This window comes from Pinus tabuliformis, chromosome 6, assembly GCF_031772625.1.
Source record: "Pinus tabuliformis cultivar Carrire ecotype Pingquan chromosome 6, CPIR1, whole genome shotgun sequence".
Classification (NCBI taxonomy): domain Eukaryota; kingdom Viridiplantae; phylum Streptophyta; class Pinopsida; order Pinales; family Pinaceae; genus Pinus; species Pinus tabuliformis.
Window position 1 is genome coordinate 1,013,762,332 of NC_142292.1, and position 21,211 is coordinate 1,013,783,542.

At 39.9% G+C, this 21,211-nt stretch overlaps 1 pseudogene; it reads left to right on the forward strand.

Moving 5' to 3' along the window:
• LOC149262425 (putative galactinol--sucrose galactosyltransferase 1) overlaps nt 1-985 on the forward strand; it is a 46,716-nt pseudogene extending 45,731 nt beyond the window's left edge.
• Nucleotides 986-21,211: the final 20,226 nt, after the last annotated feature.

The window sequence follows — 21,211 nt, forward strand, 5'->3', positions numbered from 1 at the left end:
TTTTCAAAACTGTTCAACAAATCATATAAAAGCAAAAGAACAAAACATTGTAAGGTGGATTTTCCATCATAGCAGAAGAGCAATAGAGAATATACAAATAATTTTTGTAGTCATCTGAATTCTATTTGCAACTAGTTAAATTATTTCCCAAAAAATATATTGAGTGCATTTCCAAACAAAAGCAAGCATTGGCAATTGAACTCGTTTAGCAGACATCGAAACAAACAAAGACAGCGAGACCAAGAACGTGGAAGTGTTGTTGCAGCCATATGCAGAGGAAACCATCGAAGGACCAACAAGCCTCACGAATAACCACCTACAGTTCTGAGAAGTAACGAGTGTACAACAAAGCAAACAAGTAGGGGGTCTCACATTAAACATCACCAGAACTACCAATACGAAGACAACATCAAAGACCAGGTATTACAAGACTCATTACGTTAATATTTTCATTGCAAACACAGTTTGAAAGATAAGTTACAGAAGTCCTTGCAAATTAATTTACAAGCATAAGTTAAAACAGTTCGTATTACAAGTAGACCGAGGACCTGGGTTTGAAACCCTGAAAATATATTCACACTAGAAACCCCAAATTATAAGCAAACCAAGCAACCTATCCATATTCTACAAGACCGACACAAGGACTAACTAAATGACAGAGAGGCTGAAGCCTGAGACTAAGACACATCAGCATCAGCAGGTGACAAGCATGAGTATCATGGAAAGACCCTACCTGGTCTAGCGAAACGCAAGAGGAGCCGAAGCCACAGTTGCTCGCTTGTCGTTTACCTGCAACCCTGCATACAGAGAATTAATAGCAGGATACTACAAATCTCAGGCGAGTAAAGAAAGCAGGGTAAGGGTTACCACTTACCAGAGAAAGGGTCGACAAACTGCAGGAAGAGAGACCACAACAAGCCGCAAACCGGCAAGGGACCCTGCTCACAAGGAGCATCCACTGTCAGAACCAGAAGGAAAGGCGTAGCATACACTAAAACAACGAAAGAAAGCATACCTAGAACAGCTGCGTGCCGAGGACGAGAACTGGGTCACCTCGTGGCCGCAACCTGGATGTACAAGCGACCAGAGACAAGTTAAATAACAGAGCCATCGAACCAGTAACCAAGTGAAATACAAACACAGTGATGACAGTTACAGTCAAGAGGAAGTAAACTTTCACCATGCCACAAAAACCTTCGAACAAAGTCGCAGAACACCAAGAGGCAAGCCCAAAACCCTCAGGCAGACCAGCAAATAAATACAAGTAGCCATTAACATTGACAGAACACCAGCAGAGTTCTGCTACTGTACAAAGTCGTGGCCGAAGAAGCCAAGTAAAGCGCCACCGAAGCAAAACCAATGAAACCCTCAAGTGGAAACCAGATAGCAGACCTCTCGGCGCAAATGGAAAGACAGTTGAAATGACGGACCAAGTGAGGAGCTAGGGTTACAAGCACAATGAAGGCGAGAGAACGGAGCCCGAGGTAGAGACAGGTATCTCCCTCACGGCAGACCCATAGCAAATACATTAACCACAGCAAAATATCCAAGTACCATTGAAAGTTACAAAATCATTTTACTAATAATTTGAATTAAGCAAATCTTGTGTCCGAACAAAGGACGAAGGCTAGTCCCATCACTTCATATAAGCTTTATTAAGCATTCTACTATGAACTCTTATTTACATGGTGTTGTGATGTACAACAATTGTAACCATGAAGATACATTAACCATGGAGAAACATAAATATAGCATTAGCATTTGTAATTAGGAATGTAAACGGCATAAAGGAACAAACAAAACATATGCATTAATTACCTGTAATGTTAATGAAGTTCATGCCATAGACTTTTGTTGACCATGTCACACAAAAATAAATAAAGAAGATTCCAAGAATTTTGTTGCCCATGTACACACAAAAATAAGTAAAAAAGATTCCAATAATAAAGTATTTAAATTCTTGGACCATCTCATTCGATGTCCACATTCATTTCTTAAAACTATAAGAAATATTTCACAATTATTGAACTAAAGGATGGTTTCATCCCTAATGAAGTAATTAGAAGTTAATTTTAGAGAGATTTTTACCGCCTATGATAATAATAATATGTAACAACATAGCTTAGAAGTATAAATTAATCATAGGGAGTGTATTCAAGAACGAAGTAGTGGTGTATTCCTCGTATCCTCATAAAATGAGATTCTCTTTCTCTAGTTATGATCATTTCCAAAACTTAAGTTAGATGCATCGAAATTCATCTCATCATCCAAAAATATTTTAAATGATTTTGATGTCTCCATGATATATCATGTATTGGAAACTGTAATGAAGATAAGCCAAGCTTTTAGTAGTGTAAATGTTCATCTAAACTTCAAATGGCATTGTAAAATTCAAATTTAAATTTATAGATTATCCAAATTATAAATTGTGTATTAAATCATGGTTGATAAATATAATTTGGATGGGGTGGCAGGAGTAGGAGGGGTTATCATTTTTGTTGATGAACAAAGAGAGTTATACTATGCATGGGGCTTGGGCATCACAACCAATAACCAAGCGGAATATTTGGCCATTTGAAAGGGTTTAGAATTAATCGTTGTAAGAAAAATACAGATATTAATGGTCTTCAAGAATTCTATGATAGTGATTCAACAAATAACCAAACTCAAAGAAAAATGCACCTCCTAAAATCCCCCAATAGTGCAAAGGATTTCATTACATTTAAATAATTTTGAGATAATGAAGTTTTATCATCTCAAGTGGCATTTGGATTCGGCCACAAATGAGTTCGCCAACAAAGGAGTTGTTGGGTGTGGGATCCCCCCAAGGCAAGTTTTGGGCTTAAAGCCCAAGTTTTGACTATGTCCATTGTAAAGACTCCGCGATTTGAGGGCGCGAAGCTATAATAGAGTCATAGGGTTGTCCGCCCTTACTTTTGTAAATGTAGTGTCAGTTTGAGAGATATACCCATGGTCCATGGACCATGGGCTTGTATAAATAGAGCGAGGCTCTAAGTGTAAAAGACATCGAATAGTCTAAGAATCTAAGAAATAGATGAAGCAGTAAGTCGTAGTGTATAGTTTCGTAGAGTAGGAGAAGGCTCTGCAACTGAGTGTGCAAAGGCCTAGTAGTCCGCACTTGAGTGTGCGGACCCCTGCAACTGAGTGCGCAAGGCAGGTTGAGTATGTAACCATTGGAAGCATTAATAAAGAGAATTTTTACCATATTTATGTGTATCTTTTCCTCTTTTACGTATTATTGGGTATGAATTGCAAGTTTACTGTTTATTTACTGCGCGAATTGATATAAATGTGCTGAGTAAATGAATATAATACAAGGTATCTATTTATGCGAAGATAACTAGTTGTTATAAGAAGATAAGTAAGATCCCTGGGGTGACTTAGGGAAGTAGTGCAAATCACTGCTCCAGAGCACGAAAGCCCCACAGCCCCTGGTTAGGGTTGCGCAAAGGTGAATATATCAGTGCACGAAGGCCTCGCAGGTCAAGGAAGTGCGTGAAGTAACCTATACGAAGGTATTCACAGTTGGACCAAATCAACCCCTCAAACATCTCAAGGGTGTGGAAACATGGTTCCAACATCCCCCCATACTGCTTCGAGTGAGACCTCAGTCCGCGCTCTGTGGATTGTTGCCGAAAGGGCTAGTAGTACAAGGATTTGTTTGGCTAATTAACTCCGAACCTGGGTCAGACCCCAACAAGCCAACAAATGGTTCCATTGCCGGGATCGAAATCTGCATAGAGATGTCTGATGTCATATCATTGGAATCCAACTAAGAAAGAAATTAAAGGTTGGTTAGACAGGAGAATTCACGAGTTCGCGGCGCAGGAGAACAGGAATCCGTGACTATCAAAGGAAGAGTGGTTAGACTGTTACCTGTACACAGAGATCCATGAAATTTTCTTCGCATCTTTCCCTACTGAGTTGTACGAGTGGATCGCGAAGCTAGCAGATAGCCAAGGAAGGTGCAAGCTCGACAATCCTATTGTGTGGACCCCAGAGTTGGTGCGCAGATTGGAAGCATCAGGGGATAAGATTGTGTGCGATTTTGATCACTAGCTCGATCGAATTATAGGAGGATTCAATACTAAGTTAGTGGTAGATACTTCAGTCGGCTATAGCGAGGCAGAGTGACGCTTCCTCAAAGGACCGCAAGGTAAGTACATTAAATCTTTGAACACTTGGCTTAAAATGCTACTATGTGAAAAGTAGATTATGTGAATACATTAATGTTTGGGGCTACGCGAAGTGGGAGAATTTACAGAAACGAAGGTAGTGCAAAACTAGAAACTAGCCCCTTGATTTCACCTCCGCAAAAGGATGAGGAAGAGCTTGCGAAGGTCTCACCAAGAAGTGCGATCAATTTTATCAGGCAAAGGATTTCGTGCATACCACCCCCACCCACACCACCACCAGCGTCACCGCCTTCAGCCCCATCTTCGCCCGTACCACCTCCGCCACCACCGCGAGTCAATATGGCAAGCGCGATAAAGTTTCCGGTGTTCAAGGGAGTAGGAAATGAAAATCCAGACCAGTTTTGGTTTGTGATAAAAGCTATATGGGAAGCGCAGGGAGTTACAGACAACAATATAAAGAAGGCGACGTTGGTTAGTGCTCTGCAAGATCACACGTTGACCTGGTATCTTAAGCAGTCTAATGACAATCCGAATGCAGGGATCGCAGATATCCAGATTACATTGAACAGAGAATTTAGCAGGCCGAAGTCAGAGGCGCAATCGATCATTGAGTTCAAGGAGATCAGAATGCTTCCAGGTGAGACTCCTTAGGAGTTGGATCAGAGACTGAAGTGCACAATTCGCGAAGCTAATATGACTTTGACGGATGGACAACACCGTGAATGGTTTGTAGCATCGCTAACGCCGCATTTAAGGAACGCGTTGTCACAACAGAGGCTAACAACTCAGGCAGAGGCCTTGGAGATCGCAATGAGGTTGCATGAAACCCCGATATAGGATCCTAACCTGGGAGTTCAGCAGATTCACGCGCAATTGAAAAACTTGTGCCTTGAGATGCAGAGTCTGAAACAAGACAGGATAGCTCGCCCAGAAGTGTGCGACGAGGTATGGTGTGTTAAATGTAAGGGTCAGGGTCATGACAAGTACCACTACCCAATGTTCGCAAATTACCTCGCGGGAGGAGGACCGATGTCATTAAGACAGGAGGCCCAAGCAGGACCTAGCGCGGTGCCTGTGTTGTGGTGCGTGATTTTCCAAATAGGAGGAAAGCATGCTACAGACAACTGCCATTTGTTGCAGAAGTACACGCAGAATTCGCAACAGTTGTTTTGTAATTTTTGTAGATCAATGGGACATGATGAGCACACCTGTAGAAGCTATGAACTAATGATGGGTAGGACTCCCACCTACAGAGTTCAGGCCAAAACGCAGCCCCTTGACCAAAACGCAGGAGTGGCGCGAACTGGATTTCAGGGGCACGGACGAGGCCAAGGTGGAGGGGGACCTGGAAGAGGTTGCGAACAACTGATATGTTATAATTGCGGGGGGCTAGGACATTATGCCCATGATTGTACGAATCCAACGTGCCCATCATGCGTGTATTGTACATTGTTTGATCATGTAGGCAGAGGATTGTCCCATACTAATAGCAAGGTTGCATGACAACGGAACGCTTCAACCTCCCCCGACTCAGAACCTGCAAATGATGAGGTCTGAGCCACGTGAGGAAGATTGTTTAGTCAATTTAGTGTGTCCTAAATTGCTACATTAATTATCAATCCGGGAGTCGTAGATTGATGAAGTGTGCCGCACTATATGTGCAAGACAGCCCCTTTCTTACCTTTTGTCGTTTTCAATTTTTATTTTGTTTTGGGGGTTTTTATCTTCGTTTATCTCCTAATATGAATAGAAATCTTGTCCCTGAGTTTTAAGAATACTCTTAGAAGGCAAGTATGGATATAGATTTTAAGGCAATTATGTCTTCTATAATGATTTCCATAACTTAACACTTTAGAGGGTCTTCGAACATACTAGTGGTGAAATTAATACTTAACAAGAATAAAAATGTGTTGCTATTCAAATCAAGCAAATAATGAACTACTGATCATGAAACCATTATCTCTGCTGCTGTCTAAATACAGGAAAATGAATTAAGCTACTACACTCAAACAAATCAAGAACTGTGATCTAGTAAAAGTAAAATCAATTCACATCATTCATAGTTCGATACCTCGCCAGGTAGTCTAAGCTATGGCTTTCTTTGATAACGTCAATGATATGAGCAAGTTGATGTCTAATTGCAGAAAAGTAAAACTAAAATCAAATCACATCATTCATAGTCTGATACCTCGCCAGGTAGTCTAAGCTATGGCTTTCAGAGATAACGTCAATGATATGAGCAAGTTGATGTCTAATTGCAGAAAAGTAAAACTAAAATCAAATCACATCATTCATAGCCTGATACCTCGCCAGGTAGTTTAAGCTATGGCTTTCGGAGATAACGTCAATGATATGAGCAAGTTGATGTCTAATTTGCAGAAAAGTAAAACTAAAATCAAATCACATCATTCATAGTCTGATACCTCGCCAGGTAGTCTAAGCTATGGATTTCGGAGATAATGTCAATGATATGAGCAAGTTGATATCTAAACTAACTAACAAAGCAAGTGAATAAGACTGAAATCAACAAAACAAAACTGGAATTAAAAAAAATTAAGAAAAGCAAAGTCAGCAGAGAGGCTAATTCCATGTCACTAATTATTGCGAAAATTGTATGAAAATGCCTGGGCCTACTCTATCCTGAAACATACACACACTGATCAGTGTTAACAACAATATACAGAACTTGAAAAATCATGTACAGGAATGAAATGTTAATACCATAGCAAATGAAATATACACAGGTGGATAACTATGAAATATGTGCAATGAAAATAAAGAAACAATGCATAAAACTTTACAGCAATAAGGAAAACGAAACCTCAGCGTGCAGGGGCCCTCTGCATGGCCTTGGTCAACAGGCTATCAGTCCAAAATTATGCTCACGCAGTCATATAAAAACAGAGTCTTCTTTATAATTCAAAACAGAGGACGAATCCTCTCGTTACCACAGTGGGATTAGTGTCACGGCACAGTAGACTTAACAACAAAATTACATCAATAAAAGACTAACTCTATGCATTTGGAAACGCGTTATTTATAACAAAAGCTTCATAACTATTTTCCTGTGAAACTACGTCAACAAAGGACACGTAAAAGACAATGTCCATGAATTTAACATAATGGTTGCCGAGATTATTCAATCTATCAAAATTGGTTGTTGGATTCGCATCGTGGGGCAGTCTACAGTTGTCAGCATGACCCCAGGGATCTAGGAACGGCCACGAATCCTTCACGTGTTTGAAAACAGAGTCCTGTTGCTGTAAGACTCCTCTGTTTGACCACCGCTTGACCACCATTGACCACGGCTTTCCTTGATGAATCTGGCTGAACCAATAGGACCTGATCCATGTCCAGGTTATTTCTAACTTGCCCATATGGCTTGTTTTGCCTGATAACACCTACAACCCAGTGTTTAACAAAAACAGCTGTGGAAAGTTGAATTAGCTGCGAAAAGTGAATGGATTCCGCAGCTAATGAGAAAAATCTAGTTCAAACAGCAAACACAAAAACATAGTTAGAAAACCACTTAAATGCTCTTTTATGATCAATATCCAATGATTTTGATAGCTTATGAGGTCCAGGTGAGGGGAAAAATTCTAGGAAAGTGTGTAAGAGATATGTAGTTTCAGGACTCAACAAAGACCTTAACGTAAACATTGTGCTCTGAAGTTAGATAATGACAAGGGGTGATAAAGGCAAGCAACCTGAAGATAGTACTCGGGTTCGTAAGGCTCCGACGAAAGAACCAGAGTTTGATTTGGAACGTGCTAAGGAAACCTTCATGGAAGCTAGGAAGAGCTTTGTTGATGCCTCCACTTCAGGAAGCAAAGACAGACCGAAGCCAGAAATGGACCCATCAATTCTCACGACGTTCCTAGAAACATGCATGAAGCTACTACGTGACAGCAAGGTTGTAAAGGGATTGTGGGAACTCATAAATAGATGCGTTGGGACTGCGCCAGGAGAACCTCGTGTAGTCCAGAATATTGGAAAGCATGCGACAAGGACGGGAAGAGAAATGAGATTGATTGCGCAGATTGGAGAATATGAGATGGACCAAGTGATTCTGGATTTAGGATCAGACATGAACGTTCTACTGAAGCAGACATGGGAGTGCATGGGAAGGCCTACGCTGCAATGGTCTCCTATCCAACTGCGAATGGAAAACCAACAAAAGATCCTACCTATGGGAAGATTGCAGGGAATCACCGTGGATATTGAAGGAGCAAGTGCGCTAGCAGACTTTGAAGTGATAGAGATTGTTGATGACAACAATCCCTACCCTGCACTATTAGGAATATATTGGGCCATTGACATGAACGGGATGACAAATCTGAAGAAGCGCAAGATTATTTTTGAGAAAAAGTATCTACGTGTAGTCGTACCTTTGGACCCTGCAGAAGGATTGCGCTACACGGAGCCAGTGTGCGATGATGACTTAGATTGCATCTACAAGATAACCGCACGAGAGCAAGACTGGGTAAATCCCACTGCGGATGGGCGAATCTCATGGGAGCGTGAAATCTCCTGTACGACAGATTCGAATGAAGAGATAGAGTGATGGCAGAATCGGTTACACAAGGTAACCATGTTGAACAACAACATGATGACAAGATCGTTGCGTTGCATATCAACAGAAGTAAGGGATCTGCCTATGTATGATGGGTTAATCGAGGTCGATGCCTTCCTGAATAGATTTGAAAAAGAGGTGCTAGAACAGCAACATTTCGAGGCTTTGAAATGGGTGCTACGCGCTACGCCCGCGAGGTGGTGGGGTACGAACCAAGGAAGCTTTGAGAACTGGCGCGAATGCAGGAGAATGATGCGCATGCATTTTGGGAAGCCTCAGATGCGTCTAATAGACAAGTATGATGGGCGGGATGATCCGCGTGCACATCTCGCCAAGTGGACAAAGGTCTATGGGGAAGAGCCACAACTTAAGTGGGCGCACCTGTTCTGTCATACCCTAGATGTTATACCCATGAACTGGTATATAGAGACGGAGCTCCGCCATGGGATGAGTGAATGGGATATCTTGCACGAAGGGTTCCTATTAACCTTCACGTTTGAGGATCATTAGTGGGACACTGTTGATGACGCACTACAAGCAGTAAAAGTAGTTATCTTTAAGATACCTCAGGAGCCAAAGGAATTGAATCAGCCTAAATGGGCTACTTAGCTAAGCTGCACGCTAGAGTGTTATAATGTAAATATTAAAGAAGACGATGAGGATCCGCAAAAAGTTAACATTCCAAAAAGTGAAGGCCATCGCGAGGTTCAAGGAACACTAATTGAATACCCTAACATAACCGCGCCAGTAAAGACAAAGTAGGTAAACATTGGTACAGAGGTCAAACCTAAGTATGCAATGCTCAGCGACTACTAGGATGACGCGACGATGGATAAGGTCGTTGAGTTACTCTGCGAGTACCAAGACCTATTCCCGACCAAGGTCACAAACTTAAAAGGAACCATTGGAGATTTAGGAATGATGCGGATCACATTAAAGCCCAACGTGAAGCCAGTTAAGCAGAGGCCTTACCGCTTGAATCCAAAGTACAAAGAGAAGGTCCGCGTAGAACTAGACAAGATGCTCGCAGCTGGAACCATTGAACCAATGGAAGAATCTGATTAGGTAAGCCCTATGGTAGTGTAGGAAAAGAAGCAGAAGGGAGAGATAATAATATGCGTGAACCTCATAAAATTGAATGATGCATGTGTGCATGATCCATTCCCAACTCCGTTCACAGATGAAGTATTAGAAAATGTCGGTGGGCAGGAAGCATATTCTTTCACTGACGGATTCTCAGGGTACCACCAGATCAAAATCGCGCTGGAAGATAGGAGTAAGACAACCTTCGCAACTAAGTGGGGCTGCTTTCAATACACCGTTATGCCGTTTGGATTGAAGAACGCACCGGCCATCTTTTCGTGCATAGTTGTTGCAGCATTCAAAGAATATATCCACAAGTTCCTGGAGGTTTATCTGGATGATTGGACTATATTTGGATTGGTTAAGCACCATGTAGTGAGCTTACGCTTGATGCTGGATACCTGTTGAAGACACCAAATCATGTTGAACCTCAAGAAGTGTACATTCCTCGTTCCCTTTGGGAACCTGTTGGGACATGTGGTTTTCAAACAGGGACTGATGGTAGACCCCGCAAAAATTGCGATGATTCTGAATTTGGAAGCGTCGCGAAGTGTCAAATAGTTGCGCGCTACCCTGGGACATACGGGATACTACAGGAAGTTCATCAAAAGATATGCCCAGATCACCGCACCGATGGAGAAGCTGTTGAAAAAATATGTCACGTTCGATTCTGGTCTTCTCGAAAGGGGACGAGGAGTTTCATGTCCATGTTGATGCATCGTGTATAGTGCTAGGAGTGGTACTAACACAAGAGGGTGGAGAGGGCTTGGATCACCATATTGCGTTCATGACCCGCAGGCTGTCTAAAGTAGAAAAGAACTATTCCACAATTGAACGTGAGGGATTGGCTATGGTGTACGCGCTCCAAAAATATCGGCACTATTTGCTAGGGGGACACTTCAAGATGTATATAGATCATTCCGCGCTAAAATACTTGGTCAATAAGCCTGTGTTGGGGGGGCGCATATGCAAGTGGCTTCTATTGTTCCAAGAATATGATTTTGAGGTCGTTGTGAAGCCTAGGTGCCTAAACGTGGGACTGGATCACCTATCGCGCATTGAGACAGGAGAGGAACCTACTAGTTTGGAGGAAGGATTACCTAACGCAGAGCTCTTTGTTGTGCACGTCGCGGATGGACACTTTGAAGACATAATCCACTTTCTCACGATTGGAACTACACCGAAATAATACTTCGTCCAGTAGAAGAAGGAACTGGTGGTGCGTGCGACCAACTTTTCTATCATCGCTAGGCACCTATATAAGATGGGAAATGATGAGATACTGTGAAGGTATGTACCTGAATTTGAACGAAGTCATATCCTCGCGGATGTGCATGGGGGCACTGCGGGAGGGCATTATGCAGGGTGAGCGACCACACAAAATATTCTCCACGCGGGGTTGTGGTGGCCAACCCTTCATCAAGATTCAAAATCATATTGCAAGGCCTGTGATGTATGTCAAAGGACAGGTAAACCATTGTAGAGGGACGAGATGCCTTTGAATCCGAAAATGACGTTGTAGCCCTTTAAAAAGTGGGCAATCGACTTTGTAGGACCTATCAACCCTCAAGGAAAGACGGGCGCGAGATACATTATCACTGCGACAGAGTACCTAACTCGTTGGGTAGAAGCGCAACTGGTAAAAGATTGCACGGCCACCACGGCTGCAAAGTTTCTGTTTGAACCAGTATTGACACGAGTTGGATGTCCAAAGATCTTTATGAGCAATCGTAGTACACATTTCCTGAACGAAACAATCAGCGCGCTGACAAAAGAGTTTCAGGTGTATCATCAGGAAAATACACCGTACCACCCACAAGCCAATGGGACAGTAGAAGCATATAACAAAATATTGGAGACTGCACTAACCAAAGTATGCAATGTGCAGCGAAGTGATTAGGACCTGCGCGTACCCGTAGTATTATGGGCTTATAGGACAACCTGCAAGAAACTGACGGGACAGACACCTTTCCGGTTGGTCTATGGAGTGGAAGCCATAATGCCAATGGAGTATATTGTACCTAGTCTGCGCATAGCAGCGCTCACAGGTATAACGGACCATGGAGCACTGGAGGAGAGGCTCGCGTAGTTGGAGGAACTCGAAGAGGAATGGTTTTTGGTTGGATTCCATCAACAGGTACAAAAGCAGCGTGAAAAGGCCTAGCACGATCAACATATTAAGTTGCGCACCTTCAAGGTAAACGATTTGGTGTTACTATATGACAGTAAGTTTGATAAATTCCTGGGAAAGTTCAGAATGAATTGGCTGGGACCGTATGTTGTTAAGGAGGTCACAGACAGAGGTGCGGTGCAGCTAGTAAAGCCAAATGGAGAATCTTTCCCAGGCAAAGTGAATGGCAGTCGACTTAAGCCATACACGGGTGGCTCGACTATCTGACTAGCCGAATGAAGCACAGTCTTTGTGCTCGAGGTAGCTAAAAGAAGGCGCGGGACTGTAAGCAGATGCAGAGGAGAAGTTCCAACACCATAGTCTCAGAACAACGAGTACAGGAGATTCAGCAGGTAGCCGCTCAGTGCGCTGCCAACCTTACCACTGTTCGAGTAGAGTTGGGAGGTCTCTGCACAAAGATCTCTACACCGATAGAGTGACTCGAGGGCGAGTCACAACGTTTGTGCTGGGGGCCTGTTGGGCGTGGGATCCCCCTAAGGAAAGTTTTGGGGCTCAAAGCCCAAGTTTTGACTAAGTCATTGTAAAGACTCTGTGATTTGAGGGCGCATAGCACGAAGCTGTAATAAAGTCATAGGGTTGTCCACCCTTACTTTTGTAAATGTAGTGTTAGTTTGAGAGATCCACCCATGGTCCGCGGACCATGGGATTGTATAAATAGAGCAAGGCTCTAAGTGTAAAAGACATTGAATAGTCTAAGAATCAAAGAAATCGATGAAGCAGTAAGTCGAAGTGTAAAGTTGTGTCTTTGGGTCGTAGAGTAGGATAAGGCTCTGCAACTAAGTGCGCAGAGGCCTAGTAGTCCGCAGTTGAGTGCACGGACCCGTGCAACTGAGTGCGTTGGGTAATTCAAGTCTGTAACCATTGGAAGCATTAATAAAGAGAAGTTTTACCATATTTCTGTGTATCTTTTCCTATTTTATGTATTATTGGGTATGAATTGCAAGTTTATTGTTTATTTACTGCGCGAACTGATATAAATGTGCTGAGTAAATGAATATAATACAAGGTATTTGTTTATGCGAAGATAACTAGTTGTTATAAGAAGATAAGTAAGATCCCCAGGGCGACTTAGGGAAGTAGTGCAAATCACTGCTCCAGTAGTGCGAAAGCCCCACAGCCCTTGGTTAGCGTTGCACAAAGGCAAATATATTAGGGCGTGAAGGCCTCGCATGTCAGGGAAGTGCGCGAAGGTATTCACAGTTGGACCAAATCAACCCCTCATACATCTCAAGGGTGTGGAAACTTGGTTCTAGCATCCCCCCATACTGCTTCAGGGGAGACCTCAGTTCGTGCTCTGCGGATTGTTGCTGAAAGGGCCAGTAGTACAGGGATTTGTTTGGCTAATTAACTCCAAACCTGGGTTAGGCCCCAACAACCCAACAGGAGCAAACATGGAGCAAGGTATGTTGGACCAGCAAGGTTCAGTAATTATCAATCCCCTTCCATGATTAAGGATTTTTATTCTCGAGCATATCGGAAATTGCACAAAAGAATAAAGGACGACGAGAGTCTTCACCGAAAATTTGGCTATCATAGTGGAACATTATGTTCTCATCTCGTGATGGTGGCAAGCATCTCTAAGATAGATCCCATAGAAAGACGACCCTCCATTACTATTGACAGAGGATTGTAATTTTCATGTCACACTCTCTGTTGGCTTCGGCAATTACACGACAACATCGAACTTGACAACTAGTGCATAGGCGATCCCCTTCGTGATTATAACTAGATAACAAAACCTTCATCATTAAATATCCCAACTAGATCAACACAAAGCACATATTATGATTTAATGCAAGAAATCTTGTGTAATCTTAGAGAAGCGATGGAGATAGATTGTTCGAACAACTTTATGAATGCGTTAAGATATCTTCCTTTCATCATTAATAGGCCATTGTGATCAAGGAGACTAGGACTCAAAGCAGGTTGATCTACATATGATTCAAAACTAATATACAATGGCATATTTCAGGTGGGTTTGACATCACGTGGGGAGAATTTGGTGTAATAATAGTTCTTGGTCCAGGCACACAAATGGAGAGTGATGAACCATCAGTTGGGTCGCCTAACTGAGATGATGGAATACATCTTATCTCTACTCAATCATCGAAGTGAAATGGAAGAAAAAGTGAATTAGAAACAAATGGCACTTTTAGAACAAAATGTGACTTGTTGCAAACCAATGTAATGAAGAGATAATACAACAAAAAACTAGCCAAAACCAAACCAATGTAATCAAGAGATTTATATTTTTAGGAAGTTGTCCAAACCAGCTTGTATGTCATCTTCTCAATTGTAAACTTGTCAATAAATTCATAAAGTAATTCAGAGAAACATCTACAAAGTTATTATATACAATTTGATAAGGACTACACACTCCAAATTATAGACGAGTACAAAATTGTTTACAATATTTCTTAGTAGAACCCTAAAACTGTTGACATATCAACCAATGAGTAGAATGGATTTGGTTCATGCCCAAAGGATTCACCATCCATTTTCCATATGTAATTGGTTCAACTTTTTATATCGATATACCTATCAGCATTCACCATATGTGAAAATTCCATGAAATTTGAATGATCTAGCACAAATAGAAATTTGAATGAATATTCATGAAAAATCATGTATCAACTACTACTTATCATCAAAGGAATTAGGTACCATATCCTTATGCTTTGGTAACCTATGTAGTGTTTTTGATCTAGGTACCACATACTAGCAAATGGATAACCTGTGGAAGAGCTTTGGAAACAATAAGGATGATGGTACTAGCTTTGGAAATTTGAATAAGCGAGGTTCGAATCCCTAGGATGATGGAAATTGCAATGGCACTGATTTCCTGCGCATGACGCTTAATGCCTATGTTTCCGCTCTTTATGAACCCATATTTTCCCAATGGAAACCTTCTTAACATATTCTCCATCTTCAAAATAAGGAGGTATGCTTAATATCAATAACATCAGTATCCAGAGATTCAAAGAGGAACAACGACGCTAAGATTTGCATTTCTGACTACATTGTACCAAAACATCCCCAACCTTAACCTTTAACGCATTTCAATCGGTTTTAGCCGAGGGCAAGTCATAGGTTTGATTCCTAGCTTGTCCATTACCAACAGACTTTCGATAATAGTAGTTACATTGTTCTCAAATTATTATTGTACCCTCATTCCTGTCTTTTTCTTTCGCTCCTCCCCAGATATTTTTTAAGTAAAATTCAAAAGCTCTCATTTTAATCTCTCTTTAACCTCTCGCTTTTGTTTTAAACAAGACTCTTTTGGTGGCAACGATTTTATGACTAATATTTAATCTTCTACAAGCTAGAAATGCGGTGAAAGTTGTTGCCTTGCTATATTTTCTTCGCAATACCATAGCTTGGTTGTAATACAATGAATAACTACAAATCCTTCTCCCACTAAATTTTTCTTTGATGAAGTATTCAAATATAGTTTTCTTTACCAACATAGAGTTCATACTTCTCAGGGTCATCACTAGGTTGTAAATTTTGTAAGCACAAAAGGTGCGGATTTATTTTTTCTTGTAGTTTTACTACCTCAACCATAAGAACCCTTCAAATAAATGAAGTGCCTTTTTCTTTTACATGGAAAAAGACCCGATATAATTACACTGCCTTCAAACAACAAATACAAAGAGTGTCGACTATAACTTACATTTTTTCTCTGAAGTAGGAAGAAAAATATAGAAAATTAACAGCCTCGAGCTTAAATTCATGAAATCCAAATCAAAATGTAAATTCATTAATGATGAAGTCTCAATTCTAAAATTTGAGGTCATGCACTAGTAGTTATATAAGTGTATTTGCACCAAAATTTAACCTAGATAAAAAGGAAGACTGATAATTGGCTTGTGTTTTTACATCCGCCATAGAAAGTTAAAATTGCAGTAGAACCCAATTTAGGCATCATGCCATCGCATCCCCATCTCGAGCCAAGATCTGGATCTGATTATCAATATATAAAAAGGGCATAGTGTTTGCATTATTTTGAATAAGAGGCATTACCTAATACGATTGAGAGAAACAATTGCATGAAGTACACTTTGAATCATATCTTCATTTTGATCTACTTCTTGCTTCACAACATCCTGCTTTGGTTTGTGAGTGTTTTCCTTTTCTAAGGGCGAATCTACAATGAATCAAGAAATGTATCATAGAAGGATCCAGTCAGTTAAACCTGAGGAACATGTCAATCAATGGTTATTGTAACATAAAAATAAATAATTGAAATCAAACCAGTAAACTTGTTAGAACTGCAGAAGCACACTTATTCTCAAGCTTTGAAACTATGAGGTGGAATGGAATTTTCACATCCTAATGATCTAGCACAAATAGAAATGTGAATGAATATTCATGAAAATCATGTATCAATTGCTACTTTTTTAAGAGGAAAAAAAAACACTAACTTTTATTTATAAAAGAGAGTACATGTTACATAGTTCTTTCTCTGTTCAGATCATACTATAAATCTAGATACATATCAAAATACTGCAGATATATGCCTTGAATTTGAAACATCCTATCAAAAAGATAATCCTTTAATAGAAATGGATCAACCATGAATAGTGTAAGTGAAACTGAAAATCAGGAATAGAGGACCAAAAAGACCGATGACTGTTCAAACTAGAATACAAAAAGCAAAAATACTAGGAACTAGGAAGGAAGTATACTGCCAGAATCAATCCTAGAGTCATGATTGTAAGCAGCATAGTGAATTGCCCCAAGAGTTGATACAATTCCTCTTTTCGAAATCATATCTGCGATGAGGTTCTTCTCTCTATAGATGTGATTGAAGGAGATGTGCTGAAAGGTTCGTTCCATAGTTTGAATGCACTTCATCCAATTTGCCAATAAGGAGGGTGGAATCAGGAGCCCCATGACCCAATCTATGGAGCCTTTAGAATCCCCGAAAACATGTAGATCATTTATGTTGAGCCAGTTTACAGTGAAGAGAATGCCATAATGCAATGATTTATGCCCTTTTTTGGTACCACTACCTCCCTCCCACCAAAAATGGTAATAGCAGCCAGGCTTGGTGACTATGAAAATGCCACAACCACATTGTCTATTAGAACAGGCACCATTGGAAAAACCAACCAGAAACTTTTGCCACACATCCTGTCTTTTAATCTTCCTCGGTTCCTGAACATTTTTCCTAGGATCTATTTTTGAGAAGTAGGCCACAATTTCCAACATTGTAGTCCTTATATCCACCCAAATGTGCTCAAATATCTTAGGATTCCTATAGCGCCAAGTGCCCCAAATGATATAAAATGGTAAGTTACAATACTCATCATGAGTCTCAAACCAAAGTTTGGGACATGACTCTAGAGAATCATTATTCCAATCCTCCTCAATCTGTAAGATATGTAAGATAGTGTTCTATACTTCAGTAGAAAATGGGCACCTCAATAAAAGGTGTGTCACATCCTCTGAATGTTGCATACAAAGGGAACAAATACTAGGACCGATAAAGCTTCTTTGAGAGAGGTTCTCCCAAGTGAGTATTTTATTATGCAAGGCCAGCTAACCGAAATAGTTGAGTTTCAGTGGAAACTCCCATTTCCAAGACTTTTGTAGCCAAATATGATCCTCAAATGAAGGTGCGGTTTTGTAAATGTACTTGTATAATTCACTAACATTGATCTTACTCTTATTCATTTGTCCAGCCCAGCTCATCCTAACCATCTCATCTGAAATAAAAACCCTTGCAGTCTTAACCTAGCTAATATATTGTTCCCACTCTATGTCTAGACAGCCAAATAGATCAATATCTTCTTCCCTAAGCCAAGGATGTAAATTAGGAGAAAGATATTGAAAAGAGACAATATGTGATAAACGAAAGGTACCTCTTCCATGAAGATGGTGTAATAGAGGAACAGATAAAGTATTCTCTCCCTGTAGACCCCTGATAGCATCCAATCCAACGTCGGTCCTAGTTCCATTTCCAACCTCCCAACAAAGGCCCCCAAATAACCAATGTATGTTCCTCATCATACTACACCAGATGTAAGAGGAGGAATGAGTATATCTCAAACCTTCTTTGATCCTTATAGCCCAAATATTTCCCTCTGATGATCTGTGACCAGATACCCCTGCCAGACAAGCCTCTCCATAAACTCTTGCAAATGAGATCCCAGTTGGATGAGAGCATGTCCAAAACCCCCCATCCCCCCTCATCAACAACTTTGGTAATAAGGAGAAGGCAAACCAGATGGATTTTCCTAGAATGGTTGTTTCCAGTCTACAAGAATCTGGCCAAAATAGCATCTATCTTGTGAATGATTTCCATCAGAAACATATATAAGTGAATCCAGTAGACCAATAGGGACTACAAGACAAATCTGATCAAAATAAGTCTACCTCCTATGGAAATCCACCTGAACAATTAATGCGCTAGTTTGTGTTAAAATTTTTGAATAATCCAAGTCCAGTATGCATTATGATAATTGTTTGGCTTAATGTTGAAACCCAAGTACAAAAATCCTGATTCCAAAGACAAAGCAGAGTTCCTGAAAAGTCCACATATCGGCACAGTCACTTCATCTTCCAAGTGAGAATAAATCAATTCATATTTCCTCGTGTTCATCTTGAGTACAAAAGCAAAAACGAAATATGTAAGGATGTGATGAAAATTAGTCCATTCGAAAATATATGACACAACACCAAAAAGGAGGTCATTGACAAACATCAAGTGGGAGCTGTTGATTTGTCGAGTCATCTTGATGCCCTCAATCAATCCTCTGGCTCTGAAATGTGTGAACTTCCTACTAAGAGCTTCCATGACGAGAAGAAAGAGAATGAGGGATTGGGTACCATATCCTTAAGCTTTTGGTAACCCCTGTAATGCTGCTAATATAAGTGTAGTGCTGCTAATATAAGTGCCCATGAAATAGAAAATGGGTATTACCATTACAACCTATGGAAGAGTTTTGGAAAAAATAAGGATGAGAGTACTAGCTTCAGAAATCTGAATAAGGAGGTTTGAATCCCTAAGAGGATGAAAATTGTAATGGCATTGATTTCTTGCACATGAGGCTCAATGCCCATGTCTCCGCTATTTGTGAACCCATATTCTCCCAATGGGAGCCCTCTTAACATATTCTCCATCTTCAAAATAAGGAGGTATGTTTAATGTTAGCAATATCATTATCGCAGAGATTCAAAGCGAAACAATGTTCCTAGGATTTGCATTGCTAACTACGTTATTCCAAAAAATCCCCAACCGTAATCTTTAATGCATTTCAATCGATTTCAGTCGAGGACAAGTTCGTTGTTTGATTCCTATCCTTCCCATTACCAACATACTTTCGATGAAAGTTGCATTGTTCTGATATTATTATTGTGCCCTCATTCCTCTATTTTTCTTAGTGCTCTGTCCCAAATGTTCTTTTTAGTAAATTCAAAAGCTCTCGTTTTTATCTCTTTAACCTCTTGATTTTGTTTTAAACAAGAACCTTATTGGTGGCAGTGATTTTGTAACCAATATTTAATCTTCTACAAGATAGAAATGCAGCGAAAACACCATTCCCACCGACAGGAGAAGAATAAATTCCTCTTTCTACAGGCCTCCTATCGCTCTGACTTCTGATTGCTCTAACCATAATACACAAATGAATTGAAAGCATAATTCTAATACCAATACAACTGATATCACTAAGACTTTACCATGATGTGTGCTATTAGAGTAATTATACGAACTGACATGCAATTTTGTTATACGAACTGACATGCAATTTTGTTGCTCAAGAGATGAATCCCCCATATCAACAGTTCCAAATTCTTCGGATTTCACAGCCATTCTTTCCCCACGTCCTTCAAAACCACCCACCCAATTTCCCCAACAAAAAAACCCTATTTAAACTTAGGGACTCTAAAAATATATATATTAGGCAGGTATTTCAATTCTTTCCCTGAAACACAACCTCTTGATTCGTGCCACCCAACGACTGAACATAATTTACATCAAACAATTTAAATCAAGGAATCAGTTGACAGTTGAAGAGGAGTCGGTGGGATCCAAACGCCCCAAAAAAAAAATCGTCTAACAATCAATCAAACAGTACGGAAGAGTACAGAGTGGCAGTTGGGGATTTCTTCCAAAAGGGAAAAGCCTTATGACTTAAATATGCGGTACATTTTTTATATTTGGTAAATAAATATTTTTACCAGGGACAAGTTTCCACCATAATTTATGCAGTTCTTTGAATAAATTTAGGTTCAAGTAAAAGTAAATATGTTTTACATAAAGATTAACAACCCCTACAATTTAACATTGTTCACCATATTTTTGCTCTCATACTATGTTGATTTTCTAGTGTCAATTAGACAAGCACAATTTTTTGCAACTGATAATTACTTCTAATGATATATGATATTACTTTATCACACCCCATAACATCAAGTAATTACACTCAGAAAAATCAACTTCTTAGAAACTTTGGCCTCTTCCTTAGAGTGTGTGAGAGAGAAATATGTGTGTGATGAGTGTGCATGAGTAAATCAGAAATTCGAGTATCTTTTTATAGTGATATTAAGGTGCCCAAAGAGGTACGTCTATTTGCAAATTAAATTTAAAATTTAATTTAATTTTCTTTCTTCTAATTTAAATTTATTTTTTCTTTCTTTTAACTTGTGTAGAAGAATACCTCCCACAACTACCCAAAAAAATTAACCTAAACTTCATGTCTTTCATGGAATAATATTATAAAACAAAATTTCATTTCTTAAATTCTTTTCCAGAGGATTTATTTATTGTCAAGACTATTGATTTGACCCTTAACAAAAAGTAAATTAGAAAATAATTTTCCCTTATATACTTTCAAATTTTAATATTTTTAATAAATACAAAATAAAATAAAATATATACCTTTTATGGCTAGATTTATTTTAGATTTTTGTATAACAACTTTAGATTCAATTATATTTTCACTAGTTCTATTATCAGCCTAGATCCACCTTAACTCTTGATCTACCAAGTGCCAAGAGGGATCAAATATATTTTCACTCTAAAAGATGTTTGCATCTCAAGAGATTTTAGCTTGGTATATCTGGAGTTAAGATGGATCTAGGTTGGTTTAATTTCCCATTTAAATAGGTTATATTCCATATGAATACCATGGGTCAATACCACGGGTTCTCATAAACCTGGAGCTCAAAAGCCACCAATAATAATTTATAAAAATTAGT